Genomic DNA, 16,394 nt, shown 5'->3' with positions numbered 1-16,394 from the left:
TGGAGGTAGACAGCTGAAGCCTTACGGGCTTGAGGCATCAGAGGACAGAACTTGAAGCTGGAAGAGCGGTTAAAACTTAAGGGGAGAATCCCTCAAAGCAATGTGATCCTAGAGGGGGTAAGCCCCCAAATCTGTGTATATACTCTGCTCAAATACTTGGCTGCCTGCTGCGCTGTGCAGATGCAGGGGACACTCTCAGGTTCCAGGCTAAGAAATGTAGCATTGGGAAGTTGTAAAAATTAAGCAGAGATTTGTAAAATGCAGGGTAGACAGAGTTTGCACTTTGAGTCTGCAGTAGGTAATTGCCTATTATAAAAGCAGCAAAAAAACACAGTAGAAAAAAAAACAATGGCAAAAACAATAATGAAAAACAATCCTCAGAAGAACCCAACAGATTATAATATCTACATTGTCTGCGTTTTAAACTAAAAAATCACTAGGCTTTCCAAGAAACAGGAAAGCCTAGTGAACTAGTGACCTACACGTAGGGGGAAAAAAGTAATCAATAGAAATTAACTTTGAGTGGGTCCAGAAGTTGTATTTAGCAGATAACAAATTCAAAACTGTTACTATAAATGTGCTCAAAAATTAAAAGGCACATATGATTAATAAAGAAAAATTGGTCATCTGAGTGAAGAATTAGGGAAAAATCAACAGAGAAACTGAAACAATTAAAAGAAGATATTCTAGAGCTGAGAATTACAATAACTAAAAGGAAAAATTGACATATAGGCTCAACAATATTTGAGGGTGGGAGAAAAAATAGTAAACTTGAAATTAGATCAATAAAAATTAACAAAAAATAGGAAAGTTTATTTTTAAAAAAACTGAGCAGAGACTTAGCTGTGGGACAATATCCAGTAGTCCAATATATATGCAATTTATGTTCCAAGATGGGAGGAGGGAGAGAAAAGTCAATGATCAATAAAAATCTTGAAAGCAGCCAGAAATGAATAACAAATTACATGCAAGGGAATAGCAGTACAATTGATGATTGACTTCTCATCAGAAACAAGAGTCTAGAAAACATTGGAATGACATGTTCAAATTATTGAAATTGTCCACCAAGAATTATATATCCAGTGAACCTAGCATACCTGCTCTAAAATTTCCAAAGGAAGTTCTTTAGGCTGAAGGGAAAGGACACAGATGGTAACTTAGATCTACAAGAAGAAATAAAGTACACAGGAAATGATACATACGTTGATAAATATAAAACAATAACGTTTTTCTTTTTCTATCTTAAATTCTTTAAAACACATGTGGTGGCTCAGAGCAAAAGTTAAGACACTGAACTGTTGGGTTTATAATATATATGGATGTGATATATATGGTAACAGTAACACAGGGGATGGAGCTATCTATAGGTATACGGTTGCAAGTTTCTAGTATTTTATGTTAAATAATTGAACATAAACTCTAAGAAGATTGTGATACATTAAAGATGGATTTGTAATTTTTGGCAAAGACTAAAATGAAATAAGGAGATAGAGCTAAGAAGCCAAAAGAGGAATTAAAATGGAATACTAAAAATAAGTTCGAGTAACAAAAAACAAAGCAGGAAAGGAGGAAAAAAGATGAAAAAATAGATGACGAATAGAAAATATATGGCAAAGTGGCAGAACTAAATACAATCATATCAATAATAGCGTCAGGTAAAATGGGCAAAACACTCCAGTCAACAGACAGTTTTAAAGGGGCAGTAAAAATCAAGAACCAGAAGCAGCTTTATGCTGTCTATAAGAGATACAGTTAGACACAAAGACACAAATATAAGAGGTAGGAAAAATATATACTATGCAAACAGTAAGACTAGGAAAGCTGGAGTGGCTATGTTGATGTAAGAAAAATACTTCATGACAAGAAGGGTTACAAGAGACAAAGAGGGACATTTCCTAATGATAATTGGGTTAATACATTAAGGAATTATAATAGTTTATAAATGTAAATGTACCTAATAACAGCTTTAAAACACATGAAGCAAAAACTGACAGTCTTAATGGATAAATAGAAAAATAGACATTACTGGTGATTTTAACATATCTCTCTCAGGTATCAAAAGAACAATTTCACAGCAAAGAATTAGTAAGGTTATAAATTATTTGACTGATTCTTTGAAGCACCATAATGTTGTATAGTTTTAGGTTTTTAATTTGGTCTATCACCCAGTTTGGGTAACTTTATTTTTGTATTGAATGTGAGATATGAAGAGAAATTCAATCTTCTGCATATGCTGAAAATACATTAAAAAGAAAACCATTTCTACATTGAATTGCCTTTGTATCTTTATGTAAATTAACTACATATGTGTGGATATATTACTGGATTTTTTTTTTTTTTTTTTTGCGGTACGTGGGCCTCTCACTGTTGTGGCCTCTCCCGTTGTGGAGACGTGCAGGCTCAGCAGCCATGGCTCACGGGCCCAGTGGCTCCACAGCATGTGGGATCTTCCCGGACCAGGGCACGAACCCGTGTCCCCTGCATCGGCAGGCAGACTCTCAACCACTGCGCCACTAGGGAAGCCCTATTCCTGGACTTTTTATTGCACTTCCTTGATGTATAGTCATATAGTCTTTGTTTTTTGAAAACTACATACCACATGCCTACTACATGGTAAGTATGGAAATCTGGTTGTATAAGTCGTACAGATTTTTCTTTTTCAGAATTGTTTTGGCTATTCTAGTTCCTTTGCCCGGACATACAGATTTCAGAAAAAAATTGTCAAGTTCTAACAAAAAAAATAAATACATAAAAACTGTTGCAGTTTTGATTGGAATTACATTGTACATGAGTTTGGGAAGAAAGGACATCTTAACAATATTGAGTATTTCAATACAGGAGTATGATATATATTGCTCCGTTAATTTAGGTCTTATTTAATTTTTTTAATTAGAATTTTATACATAGAGATCTTGCATGTATTTTGTAAAATTTATACCTGCGGTATAAGGTATTTGGTGCCATTGTAAATTATAATTTATTTTATTTTATTGGGGTATAGTTGTTTTACAATGTTGTGTTAGTTTCTACTGTATAGCAAAGTGGAGTTCCCTGTGCTATACAGCAGGTTCTCAGTAGTTATCTATTTTATACATACTAGTGTATATATGTCAATTCCAATCTCCCAACTCATCCCATCCCTCCATCCCCCCTTGGTGTCCATATGTTTGTCCTCTATGTCTGTGTCTCTATTTCTGCCTTGCAAACAGGTTCATCTGTACCATTTTTCTAGATTCAACATATATGTGTTAATATACGATATTTGTTTTTCTCTTTCTGACTTACTTCACTCTGTATGACAGTCTCTAGGTCCATCCACATCTCTACAAATGACCCAGTCTCTTTCCTTTTTATGGCTGATATATGTACCACATATTCTTTATCCATTTGTCTGTCGATGGGCATTTAGTTTGCTTCCATGTCCTGGCTATTGTAAATAGTGCTGCAGTGAACATTGTGGTACATGACTCTTTTTGAATTATGGTTTTCTCAGGGTATATGCCCAGTAGTGGGATTGCTGGGTCATATGGTAATTCTATTTTTAGTTTTTTAAGGAACTTCCGTACTGTTTTCCATAGTGGCTGTGTCAATTTACATTCCCACCAACAGTGCAAGAGGGTTTCCTTTTCTCCACACCCTCTCCAGCATTTATTGTTTGTGGATTTTTTGTTGATGGCCATTCTGACTGGTGTGAGATGATACCTCATTGTGGTTTTGATTTGCATTTCTCTAATAATTAGTGATGTTGAGCATCTTTTCATTGCCTCTTGGCCATCTGTATGTCTTGTTTGGAGAAATGACTATTTAGGTCTTCTGCCCATTTTTTAATTGGTTGTTTGATTTTTTGATATTGAGCTGATTGTATATTTTGGAGAACAATCCTTTGTTGATTTGTTTGCAAATATTTTCTCCCATTCTGAGGCTTGTCTTTCCGTTTTGTTTAGGGTTTTCTTTGCTGTGCAAAAGCTTTTAAGATTCATTACGTCCCATTTGTTTATTTTTGTTTTTGTTTTCATTACTCTAGGAGGTGGATCAAAAAAGATCTTGCTGTGATTTATGTTAAAGAGTGTTATTCCTGTGTTCTCCTCTGAGAGTTTTACAGTGTCTGGGCTTACATTTAGCTCTGTCATCCAGTTGGAGTTTATTTTTGTGTACGGTGTTAGGAAGTGTTCAAATTTCATTCTTTTACATGTAGCTGTCTAGTTTTCCCAGCACCATTTATTGAAGAGACTGTCTTTTCTCTATTGTATATTCTTGCCTCCTTTGTCATAGATTAGTTGACCATAGGTGCGTGGGTTTATCTCTGGGCTTTCTATCCTGTTCCACTGATCTATATTTCTGTTTTTGTGCCAGTATCATACCGTCTTGATTACTGTAGCTTTGTAGTATAGTCTGAAGTCAGGGAGCCTGATTCCTCCAGCTCTGTTTTTCTTTCTCAAGATTGCTTTGGCTATTCTGGGTCTGTTGTGTCTCCATACAAATTTTAAGATTTTTTGTTTTAGTTCTGTGAAAAATGCCATTGGTAATTTGATTGGGATTGCATTGAATCTATAGATTGCATTGGGTAGTACAGTCATTTTCACAATATTGATTCTTCCAATCCAAGAACATGGTATATCTCTTCATCGGTTTGTGTCATCTTTGATTTCTTTCATCAGTGTTTTATAATTTTCTGAGTACAGGTCTTTTGCCTCCTTAGGTAGGTTTATTCCTAGGCATTTTATTCTTTTTGTTGCTATGGTAAATGGGATTGTTTCCTTGATTTCTCTTTCTGATCTTTCATTGTTAGTGTATAGATATGCAAGAGATTTCTGTGCATTAATTTTGTATCCTGAAAATTTGTCAAATTCATTGATTAGCTTTAGTAGTTTTCTGGTGACATCTTTAGGATTTTCTATGTATAGAATCATGTCACCTGGAAACAGTGATGGTTTTACTTCTTCTTTTCCAATTCGGATTCCTTTTTCTTCTCTGATTGCCATGGCTAGGGCTTCCAAAACTATGTTAAATAATAGTGCCAAGAGAGGACATCCTTGTCTTGTTCCTGATCTTAGAGGAAATGCTTTCAGTTTTTCACCACTGAGAATGATGTTTGCTATAGGTTTGTCGTATATGGCCTTTATTATGTTGAGGTAGGTTCCCTCTATGCCTACTTTCTAGAGAGTTTTTAATCCTAAATGGGTGTTGAATTCTGTCAAAAGCTTTTTCTGCATCTATTGAGATGATCATATGGTTTTTATTCCTTAATTTGTTAATGTGATGTATCACATTGATTGATTTGCTTATATTGAAGAATCTTTGCATCCCTGGGATAAATCCCACTTGATCAAGGTGTATGATCCTTTTAATGTGTTTTGGATTCTGTTTGCTAGTATTTTGTTCAGGATTTTTCTATCTATGTTCATCAGTGATATTGGTCTCTAATTTTCTTTCTTTGTGATAGCTTTTTCTGCTTTTGTTATCAGGGTGATGCTGGCTTTGTAGACTGAATTTGGGAGTGTTTTTCCCTCTGCAATTTTTTGGAAGAGTTTGAGAAGGATCGATGTTAGCTCTTCTCTAAATGTTTGATAGAATTCGCCTGTGAAGCCCTCTGGTCCTGGACTTTTGTTTGTTGGAAAAGTTTTAATCACAGTTTCAATTTCATTACTTGTGATTGGTCTGTTCATATTTTCTATTTCTTCCTGTTTCAGTCTTGGAATGTTATACTTTTCTAAGAATTTGTCCATTTCTTCCATGTTGTCCATTTTATTGGTATATAGTTGCTTGTAGTACTCTTTTATGATCCTTTGTTTTTCCATGGTTTGTTATTGTAGGTCTTTTCCTTCTCTTGTGTTTCCTGCCTAGAGAAGTTCCTTTAGCATTTGTTGTAAAGCTGGTTTTGCGGTACTGAATTCTCTTAGCTTTTGCTTGTCTGTAAAGGTTTTAATTTCTCCGTCGAATCTGAATGAGATCCTTGCTGGGTAGAGTAATCTTGGTTGTTAAGTTTTTCCCTTCCATCACTTTAAATATATCCTGCCACTCCCTTCTGGCTTGCAGAGTTTCTGCTGAAAGATCAGCTGTTAACCTTATGGGGATTCCCTTGTATTTTATTTGTTGTTTTTCCCTTGCTGCTTTTAATATTTTTTCTTTGTATTTAATTTTTGATAGTTTGATTAATATGTGTCTTGGTGGGTTTCTCCTTGGATTTATCCTGTATGGGACTCTCTGTGCTTCCTGGACTTGATTGACTATTTCCTTTACCATATTAGGGAATTTTTCAACTATAATCTCTTCAAATATTTTCTCAGTCTGTTTCTTTTACTCTTCTTCTTCTGGGACCCCTCTAATTCGAATGTTGGTGCATTTAATGTTGTCCCAGAGGTCTCTGAGACTGTCCTCAGTTCTTTTCATTGTTTTTCTTTATCCTGCTCTGTGGCAGTTATTTCTGCTATTTTATCTTACAGGTCACTTATCCATTCTTCTGCCTCAGTTATTCTGCTATTGATTCCTTCTAGAGAATTTTTAATTTCATTTATTGTGTTGTTTACCATTTTTTGTTTGTTCTTTAGTTCTTCTAGGTCCTTGTTAAACATTTCTTGTATTTCTTCCATTGTATTGCCAAAATTTTGGATCATCTTTACTATCTTTACTCTGAATTCTTTTTCAGGTAGACTGCCTATTTCCTCTTTATTTGTTTGGTCTTGTGGGTTTTTACCTTGCTCCTTCATCTGCAGCATATTTCTCTGTCTTCTCATTTTGTTGAACTTACTGTGTTTGTGAACTCCTTTCCTCAGGCTGCAGGGTCATAGGTTCTCTTAATTCTGGTGTCTGCCCCCAGTGGGTGAGGTTGGTCCAGTGGCTTGTGTATGCTTCCTGGTAGGGGGTACTGGTGTCTGTTTTCTGGTCGATGGGGCTGGATCTTGTCCCTCTGATGGGCAGGGCCACGTCCAGTGGTGTGGTTTGGAGTGTCTGTGAGCTTAGTATGACTTTAGGCAGCCTGTCTGCTAATGGGTGGGGTTGTGTTTCTGTCTTGCTAGTTGTTTGGTTTGAGGTGTCCAGCACTGGAGCTTCATAAATTATAATTTTTATTTCAGTTTCCAATTGTTCATTGCTGCCATATAGAAGAATATTGGTATTTTCAGATTGTCCTTGTGTTTTGCAATCTTGATAAACTTGCTTTTTAGTGCTAGTTGCTTTTAAGATGCTTTTGGAATTTCCCAGGTAGATGGTCTTGTTTTCTGAGAATAGGGACAGTTTTCTTGCTTTCTGTCTAATCTGTGTTTTTTCTTTTTGTCTTACTTTATTGCACTGAGTAGGACAACCAATGAGATGTTGGCTAGGAGTGGTGAGAGCAGAAATCCCTGCCTTGTTCCCAATCATAAAGAAAAGAAGGATTCAGTCTTTTACCGTTAAGTATATTTTTATCTGTAGTTTTTTTTTGTAGGTGCCCTTTATCAACTTGATGGTGTTCCCTTCTATTACTAGTCTGCTAAGAGTTTTATCATGAAGGGGTGTTGAATTTGTCAAAGTCCTTGTCTTTGTCTATTGAGATAATTATAGGGTTTTTCTTCTTTCTGTTGATATGGTGAATTACAGTCAATCCTCATTATTTGTAGATTCTGTATTTGTGAATTTGCCTGCTTGTTAAAATTTATCTCTAACCCCCAAATCAACATTTGTGGTGCTTTTGCAGCATTTGCAGACATGCACAGAGCAGCAAAAAATTTGAACAACCTAGTGTGCATGGTCCCAGCGAAGGTCAAACAAGGTGATGCTTTACCTTCTTGTTTCAGCTCTCATACTGTAAACAAGCATCATTTTCATGGTCTATTTATCGCCACCTTCTTCACTTTTTTGTGCTCTTTATTGATAATTTTACTGTTTAAAATGGCCCCCAAGCATACTGCTGAAGTGCTATCCAGTGTTCCTAAGTGTTATGACATACAGAAGAAAAATACATGTGTGAGATAAGCTTTATTCAAGCATGAGTTACAGTGCTGTTGGGTGAAGTTAGTGTTAATGGATCAACAATATACTAAATAAGGTGTCTTGAAACAGAAGTGCACATAAAACAAGGTTATATATTGATCTATTGATGAAAATTCACCAATGAAACCATTTGGACCTGCAGATTGCTTTACTGGAGAGTTTTTAGGTATAAATTCAATCTCTTTAGTAAATGTAGAAACAGTTTGTCTATTTCTTCTTCAGTGAGCACTGGGCGTTTGAGTCTTTCAAAGAATTTTACTATTTCATCTAAGTAGGTGAATTTATGGGTGTAGAGTTGTTTATACTACTTTCTTATTAACCTGTCATGATATTGTCTCTTTGCTCTCTGACATTTGTAATTTGGTTATTTTCTCCTTTTTCTTGGTTTGTCTGATGAGAAGCTTATAAATTTTATTGACTTTTTTCCCAAGGAAGACACATTTGGTTTTATTTATTTTCTCTCTCTTTTTTTTTCTATTCTCTATTTCATTGATTTCTGCTTTTATTTTTATTTTCTTCCTTTTACTTCCTTGGGATTTAGTTTTGTTTTATTCTTGGGTTTCTTAAAGTAGAAATTCTGGAATATTGACTTAAGATATTTTCTCTTATATAATACAGGCATTTAATATATAAATTTCACTGCAAGCACTGCTTTTGCTTCCTGAATCTCCCAAAGTTTAATGTTATGCTTTCATTTTCATTCAATTAAAAATATTTTTAACTTCCCTGTTATATCCCCTTTGGTTCTCATGACCCATTAGATGTATATTAATTTCTAAATATTTGGGGTATTTTCCAGATAACTTTTTATTATTGATTTCTAATTTTAATCCATCATTATTAGAGATCACACTTTATATAAATCAATTGTTAAATTTTGTTAAGGTTTGATTTTTGACCTAGAATATGGTCTGTCTCTGAAAGTATTTATGTGTTTGAAAAGAGTTTATATTCTGCTTTTATTTAGTGGAGTGTTTATAAATGGCAAATAAGTTATGTGGATTAAAAACATTATTCATATCTTCTATGTAGTTACTGAATTTCTGTCTACTTGTTCTATTAATTACTGAGAGAGGGGTATTGAAGTCTCCAACTGTAACTTTGGATTCTTCTATTTCTCCTTTCAGTTCTATCAGTTGTGCCTCATATTGTGAAGCTCTGTGATTAGGTCCATAAATATTTAGGATTATTACTTCATTTTGGATATTTGACTTTAAGATATATAAATATGACCACTCTTTTATTTTGATTAGTGTTTGCATGATATATCTTTATCCATACTTTTACTTTAATGTACTTTGATGTGGTTGGATTAAAATCCATCATCCTTTTAACATTTTCTATTGGTTTCATTGGATATTTGATTCTTTTTCCCTCTTCTGACTTCTTTTGGATTAAGTATTTTTTATGATTCCATTTTTACTCTGTTATTTGCTTGTTATTCATATGTCTTTTACATTTTTTCCAGAGGTTGCTTTAGAATTTACAATATATATCTTTAATTTATCTGAACCTATCTTCAAGTAATATTAAACCACTTCATATGTAGTATACGGATCACAAAAAGGGATACTCTACATTTCTTCGTTTCCTCCACAATGCTATTATTGCAGAAACTTATGCTTGTACATATGCTACAGATGTACAATACAAGGCCCCTATTTTTTGGGGGGGGTTAGTAATTTATCTTTTAGAACAATTGAAAATAAGAAAAAAATGAATTTTATATTTACCTTCATTTATGACATTTCTTTATTTGTGTTCTTTATTTCTTGAATGTAGATACAGTTTTCTCACTGGTATCATATTTCTGGCTGGAATATTTCCTTTAACTTTTGTTACAATACAAATCAGCTGGCAATGAATTCTCTAAAGCTTTCTTTCCCTGATAACATCTTTATTTCCCTTTTATTTTTGAAAAATATGTTCAGAGTATAGAATTCTTAGTTAACAGTTTTTTTCTATCATTACATTAAAGATATCACTGTACTGTTTTCTGGCTTGCATTGTTTATGATGAGAAGTTTACTGTAATTCTCATCTTTGTTCCTCTATAAGTTATGTGCCTTTATTATTTTAAAAACATTTTTTATTTTATATTGGAGTATAGTTGATTAACAATGTGTGTTTCAGGTGTACATCAAACTGATTCAGTTATACATGCACATGTATCTATTATTTTTCAAATTCTTTTCCCATTTAGGTTATTACAGAGTATTGAGCAGGAGTTCCCTGTGCTATGCGGTAGGTCCTTGTTCATCATCTATTTTAAATATAGCAGTGTGTACATATCAGTCCCAAACTCACAATCTATCCCTCCCTCCCAGTCTTTCCCCTGGTAACCACAAGTTGGTTCTCTAAATCTGTGAGTGTGTTTCTGCTTTGTAAATAAGTTCGTTTGTATCATTTTTTTGTAGATTCTGCATATAAGCAATAACGTATAATATTTTTCTGTGTATGTGCCTTTAGTCTTTGGCTTTTTTCAAGGTATTTTCTTTTTCTTCCCTTTTGAGTAGTTTGAATATGAAAAGTCTAAGTGTGCATGTGTTTTATATTTATCCTGCCTAGTGTTCACTGAGACTCTTGCATCTGTGTTTTGGAAAATCTCCAGCCATTATCTCTTCGAATATTTACTTTTCCTAGTTTCCTTTCCATCTGCTTTTAAGATTTTAATGACATAGATGCTAGGCTATTGATATTGTCTCATAGCTCTGTATGCACTACTCTGTTTTTGCTGTTTGTTTGTTTTGTTTTTTTCCTTTCCTGGTCTTTCCTGTTTGTGGCTCAGTCTTTGTTATTTCTCTTGATCTGTTTTCAAGTTCACTGATTGTTTTCTTTGCTATATCAAGTCTACTGATGAATTTGTCAAAAGCATTCTTCATTTGTTTCCATGTTTTTCATTTCAATCATGTGCATTTAAATCTTTCTTTTAGTTTCCTTTTTCTGCTGAAATTTCTTACCAGATCATGAACATTCTCTACCTTTTGCACTGAAGCCTTTTACGTACTTATCATAGTTATTTAAATTTTTCTGTGTTATAGTTCTCATATTTAGGAAGTCTTGTTTTGTTGATTGTTTTGTCTCTTGAAAGTGATTTTTTTGCTTCCTCTTATGCATTTAATTTTTTGTTGAAAGCTGACATCTTGTATAGGAAAACAGAGACAGAGGGGAATAGATTTTTATGCCTAAAAATGAGTGCACTTTTTTTTTTGGCTAGGCCCCGGTGCAAAGGGTGGAGTCAGTCAGGAATTGTAGTGTGTTCGGCTTATTTTGTTGCTATGATTAGCCTCTGTACAACACAGATTTCAAATTCCTCTCTCAGTTCCTTGTGTTTAGGATGGGGGCTGATTTGCCACAAGATTTTTCTCAATATATGCTTTTTTCTCAGCTTTAGGTTTCCCTTTGAACTTGTACATCAGATAGAGATTTTCTTTACCCTTTTGCCCCTTTCCCGGCAGAAGACTGCTGTTCCTCAATGCTTGCTAGTCTGGTGGTGGAGGCAGGAAGAGAAAGACATTCTTCATTGTTCTGGTTCAGCATCAATCTTAGGCAGTGTGTCCCTGAATTCTGGTTGGGGGGCAGGAGGGCTTTCTCACTGATCCTCCCCTCTTTCCCCCAGTTGTAGTTTCCAGCCCAGAATTAATTTTTATTCACCCTCAGGGGTAGAGGGATTGTCCCTTTTTCTTCCTTCAGATACACCAGTACTATAAAGAGAACATCTCCACTAACCCTATAGGACAACAGGATTTGCTGCCCTTTACCCAGCAGTTTAAGGCTTTTGTTCCATAAGGAAGATAAGGGAGAAGAATCTGGGCAGAGCATCATGCCTTTGGTGCAGTACTTTGGCATGTTTTAAATTTTTGTATCTGTTCTCTTTCACTCAGCAGGATGTTTGAAATACTTTCATGTTGTTTTGGGTATAGTTTGTTCATTATTATTGCTGAAGAGAATACAGTTTATCAGTGATCATTATACTGCTATTTATTTATCGATTCTATTGGATAGATTGTGTTAGATACTTGGGATGTTTCCAGTTTGGGTTTATTATGAATAGAGTTGCTATATATTCTTGTACATGAGTTTTGGTGAACATATATATCATATTTCTGTTGAGTATATTTATACTGTGAGGTACATTGCTGAATCAAATGCTATGCATATAACTGGGGGCTTTAGGAGGCCCTGCCTAACAATTTTCAGAGTCCTTATACTGATATACACTCCTACTTGCAATGTACACAAATTTCAGTTTCTCCAAATCTTTTCCAGCACTTGGACTTTTCTCTCCTTTTCATTTAGCCATTCTGGAGAATATTAAATTGTTTTAACTTTCCTCATAACTCATGAAATTGGCCAACTTTTCACATGTTGGCTATTTGGTTAGCCTCTTTTCTGAATTGCCTGATCAATTGTTTTATTCATATTTCCACAACTGGTATTTTGTTTGTATTTCTATGACTGGTACAGAATACAAAGATCAGATGTGGACTCTATATGTATGTCAACTGACTTAGGATTCTACAGTGTAGTGGATGGGGTATCTTTTCAATAAATGTGAGTGGTAGGATTATGGATGACTTTATTTTAATTCTTTTATCTTTTTATTTGTTTTTAAATGTTCTACAGTGAACATATATAACTTTAATCGGCAAAAAGGTTTGAAAACTAAAAATTAAGTCTTGTCATGATGTAAACATTTTTTGTTGATATATTAATATGGACACTAATTTTGATCCATGAATTGACTCAGTCAGCAACATGTTAAAATCTGGCTAGAGGCTTAGAATTTTTTAAATGACAAGAGGAGGAATTACATATCTTTTATTCAGTATTCTTTCTACAGTGTTTGTGATAGCATGAATACATGAATGAATGGGTAAATAATGACCTAGAGAAATCCCTTTTGTGTTTTTTTTTTTCTTTGAATGCCAAGTATCTTCTGTACTCTTTTATTATCATCATAGTCTTTGCATCAAGATACATAGCAATGATAGCAGGTTTCTTTTTAAAGCTTAGTATTAAATATCTTTCCCCATTTTAAGTTTACATTACTCTGCCAAGAAAAAAATTAAAACTCAAGTTATTTGAAGCCTGGACATACTTCCATGATTAGCCGGGCTGTGTAAAAGTTGGTGGCTTTGTTCTTCGTGCTGTGTGAGCAGGTCCAGGCCCTAGAAAGATGGGACGAGGCTATAATTGTTTTTCAAAAGTGTGCTACAAAAACGGATGGCCTGTTATAAGCCAGGTTATAAAGTCAAGACCGGGGTGAGGGAGGGACAGTTTCTTCCAGAAACAGAATTTCTGAAGAGTCCCAGTCCATCGTTTTCCCCAGGATGGTTGGAGGAGGGGTAAAATCTCATCATGAGCTTCAAAGCTATGTCTCTGTGAGGGGACAGTAGTTGCCTTACTGAGGGGGGCACGGCTGCCCATCCCCAATGTTCTCAGCGAGGGAATGGAGAGTTTATTGCCCAGTGAGTGTGAAGTGGGCTGAAGCTTGGTTGGTACTGAATTCTCTAAGAGGTTTCTTCTAGAAACAGACAACTTAGACTCTTCCTCTCACTTCAGCAAAGAAATTCTTTTAAAACCACTTGGCAAGCTCCTCCTGTGCCCTTGCAGGGCGGCTCAGTGGAGGGAGTCGTCAGTAAAGCCCCTTTCCAGGCAATATCGGAACTCTTGAAGGTTGGAGACCCCGTAGAAATGGATGAAGGCGGCTGCCACCTCCAGGACGTGGAAGATCTGATGAGGCTGGAACCATATGTCGAATTTTCCAGGCAAGAAGCGCTCAGGAACCCACGTGGCATAAAGGCCAGCTCCGGTGATGTACGTCACAGCCACGAGGAAGAACCAGCCCATCTGGCCCGCCGTGGTGGCCTTGACGAAGCCCTCCGTGATTGTAAAGTGCACGGTGGGCACGGCGCCGCTCAAGCCAAGCCCCAGGAACATCCCTGCTCTTGTCTGCTGGTGCTTAGGACAGGCAAACTGGTCCCACTGGGCCACAGTGATGGCAGAGATGCCAGGACACAGACGCTGGAGAGGTAGCTGAGCCGTGGCTGTGGGAGCAGTAGAAGGAGTAACAGAGCCAGGGGACAAAGCTCCCTGTAATCAGCAGGGCAATCCCTGAATAAGCCAGTTGGGAAAAGGGCTGGAAAATAATCCCGTTTGTCACTGCTCTGAGTGACAACAGACGGTGTGAAAGAGGCAGGAGAAGCTGAGGCAGAGCCCCGCGCCCAGGAAGAACATCACGAACACCACCTTCTCCTGAAGGAGGACCATGAAGTACATGTTTGGTCTGAGCATGGTCAGGATTCCCAGAAAGTGAAACGGCACAAAACCAAGCAGGTGGGTCCAGAAGTTGCCCGTCTCCGTGTGGAAAAGGAAGATGCTCTTGAAGCAGGCCCAGAAGGAGGGCATGGGCGGCCTGTGGCCGTGCAGCAGGTAGTCGTTGTCCTTCAGCCAGTCGGGGAGCACTTCATGCGGGATGACCCTCCAGCGCCCCTCCCAGACCTTATGCACAAACTCCATCTTCTCCATACCACGGTGGGCTTGCAGGGGAAGTGTCAGCACCCAGCCCTCCTCCTCTTTCTGAGGCACTGGGCGTGCCTGTTTTTCTTCAGCTGTGCTTGGGCTGGTGACGCCCCGCTGGCCTTGCTCCTCTAGCAGGGGGCCCAGCTCAGCCAGCTCCGCTGTGTCAGCCTCCCTATTCCTGGCAGGAGCCCCATTGCCCTGGGCCACCACAGGGCCTTTGTGAGAAGACATCTGGCTGGCACCTCAATGCCCTGTGGCTTCAGCTTGGGGAAAGGGTGGGGTCTCTCGGCCCCAGGGGGCAGAGAGTTCCCTGTGATGGAAGACAGGTGGTGGGGGGGTGGGGGGGGCGAGCCCTGCTGGGGGCTGCAGACCCCGCGCTACATCCCATGGCGCTGGAGGTGGCCTGCAGCCAAGCAGCCTGGATCCAAGAAGTCCCGTTTTGTGATTAATAATCTCGATATTTACTACTCATAAGTACTATTACAATTTTTATTTTTAATGTACTGCTAAATCATTGGCTTCAAAACTATGTTAGCTTACTTGTAAAGGCTAAATATATGGGTTATGTAATTTTTGAGGGCATTAACCAAAATGTTAGTTGTCTTCTTGGAAAGAAATTATATTCTCAGTGAGTCTTTCCAAATGTTATATTAAATAGTGTAACATTTTGAATAGAGAAGAGATTGATTTTTAATTTCTGATGGCTGATTGTTTTTATTATCTCTGTTCACCTCACTATATTCCTATTAAAGATATGTTTTTGCCTTGTTTGGAATATAATTTACTAGGATTCATGCTAAATATTATGTAGAGTTTAAAAATAGCAAACTCTGAATGTCAATTTTACAGAATATGAAACTCCTTTACAACATTGTTATGAAGGATAGGACGTACCTTTATAAGTCTAATACAAATATTATGCAATTTTTAAGCAACATGTTGATATATCATAGGGGATGTTTACTGTAATGTTCTCCCCAAAGTCAATTTAGAAAAACACTCAGTTTTTATACTAGAATATGAAAGGCCATGAGAAAAGTGGCTGGATTCGTTACTTATGAATTATCTAAATGGAACACATATATACCATCCCACCAAAACAATTTCATCTGACTTAGTTACTGTTAGAATAGCTTAAAATACAATTTACTAAGTGATATGTCTGCAAACCCACTGATTGTAGACATTGTACTATGCAAAATGTAAAGCTAAAAGTAACTAATGCTCTTCAGAAGTATGGTAGCCTTTGCAAATTGGAATTAATTTGTTTTGAGTAAACAGAAATTAGTCTGTTAAATGAAGCATATAAAAAAGGATTACAAAGGGGTAGGAGACTATCTCACCAGGATAGTTAAAACCCACACATTTGTATGAGTCAGGAGGAGTACGGTCCTTTAAAAATGATCTTATTCGTTCCAATTGCCTGAGCTTTGTGCCTCCTGATGTGATCCGGAGATTTGGCAAATGAGAAACATATTTAGAATCTTACTCATTAGAATACTGAACTCATCCGTCAGCCTGATTGACAAGGTCTTAGACAAAGCATTTTGCCTGGCACACAACCTGTACTGAGATTTTCCTGTGGCTATAATGTAGCACACCTGACAGATGTTTGAGTCATTTAAAACAGCAGGAAGTACTCATAAACACCACAGACTGGCATTCAACATGATAGGGATTATTTTTCTTTTGTCTGCCTGAAGTTATATGGCCTATAATCAACAAAGGATTTAGGTATAACTAGCTAAAACGTAGGGTGTGATATCATTTTTATGCAATATTTCTCTCGCTGTAAAGCTTACCAAGTGGCCTAGAAGCTGAGATACTTTTTGACACAGATGAAACACATTTTATGTGTTTCCATTTTCATGATCAGAACTGGTTTAGAAAAGTGTCAAGGAC

General features: G+C 36.6%; 1 pseudogene; it reads right to left on the bottom strand.

Moving 5' to 3' along the window:
- Positions 1 to 13,589: 13,589 nt before the first annotated feature.
- LOC114903883 lies at positions 13,590 to 14,723 on the bottom strand (annotated as a pseudogene).
- Between the last annotated feature and the right edge of the window lie 1,671 nt (positions 14,724 to 16,394).

This window comes from Monodon monoceros, unplaced genomic scaffold (genome assembly GCF_005190385.1).
Source record: "Monodon monoceros isolate NGI ecotype Baffin Bay Population unplaced genomic scaffold, NGI_Narwhal_1 Super_Scaffold_21, whole genome shotgun sequence".
Taxonomy (NCBI): domain Eukaryota; kingdom Metazoa; phylum Chordata; class Mammalia; order Artiodactyla; family Monodontidae; genus Monodon; species Monodon monoceros.
The sequence above is the reverse complement of the archived record's forward strand: the minus strand, read 5'-3'. Positions and strand labels throughout refer to the sequence as shown.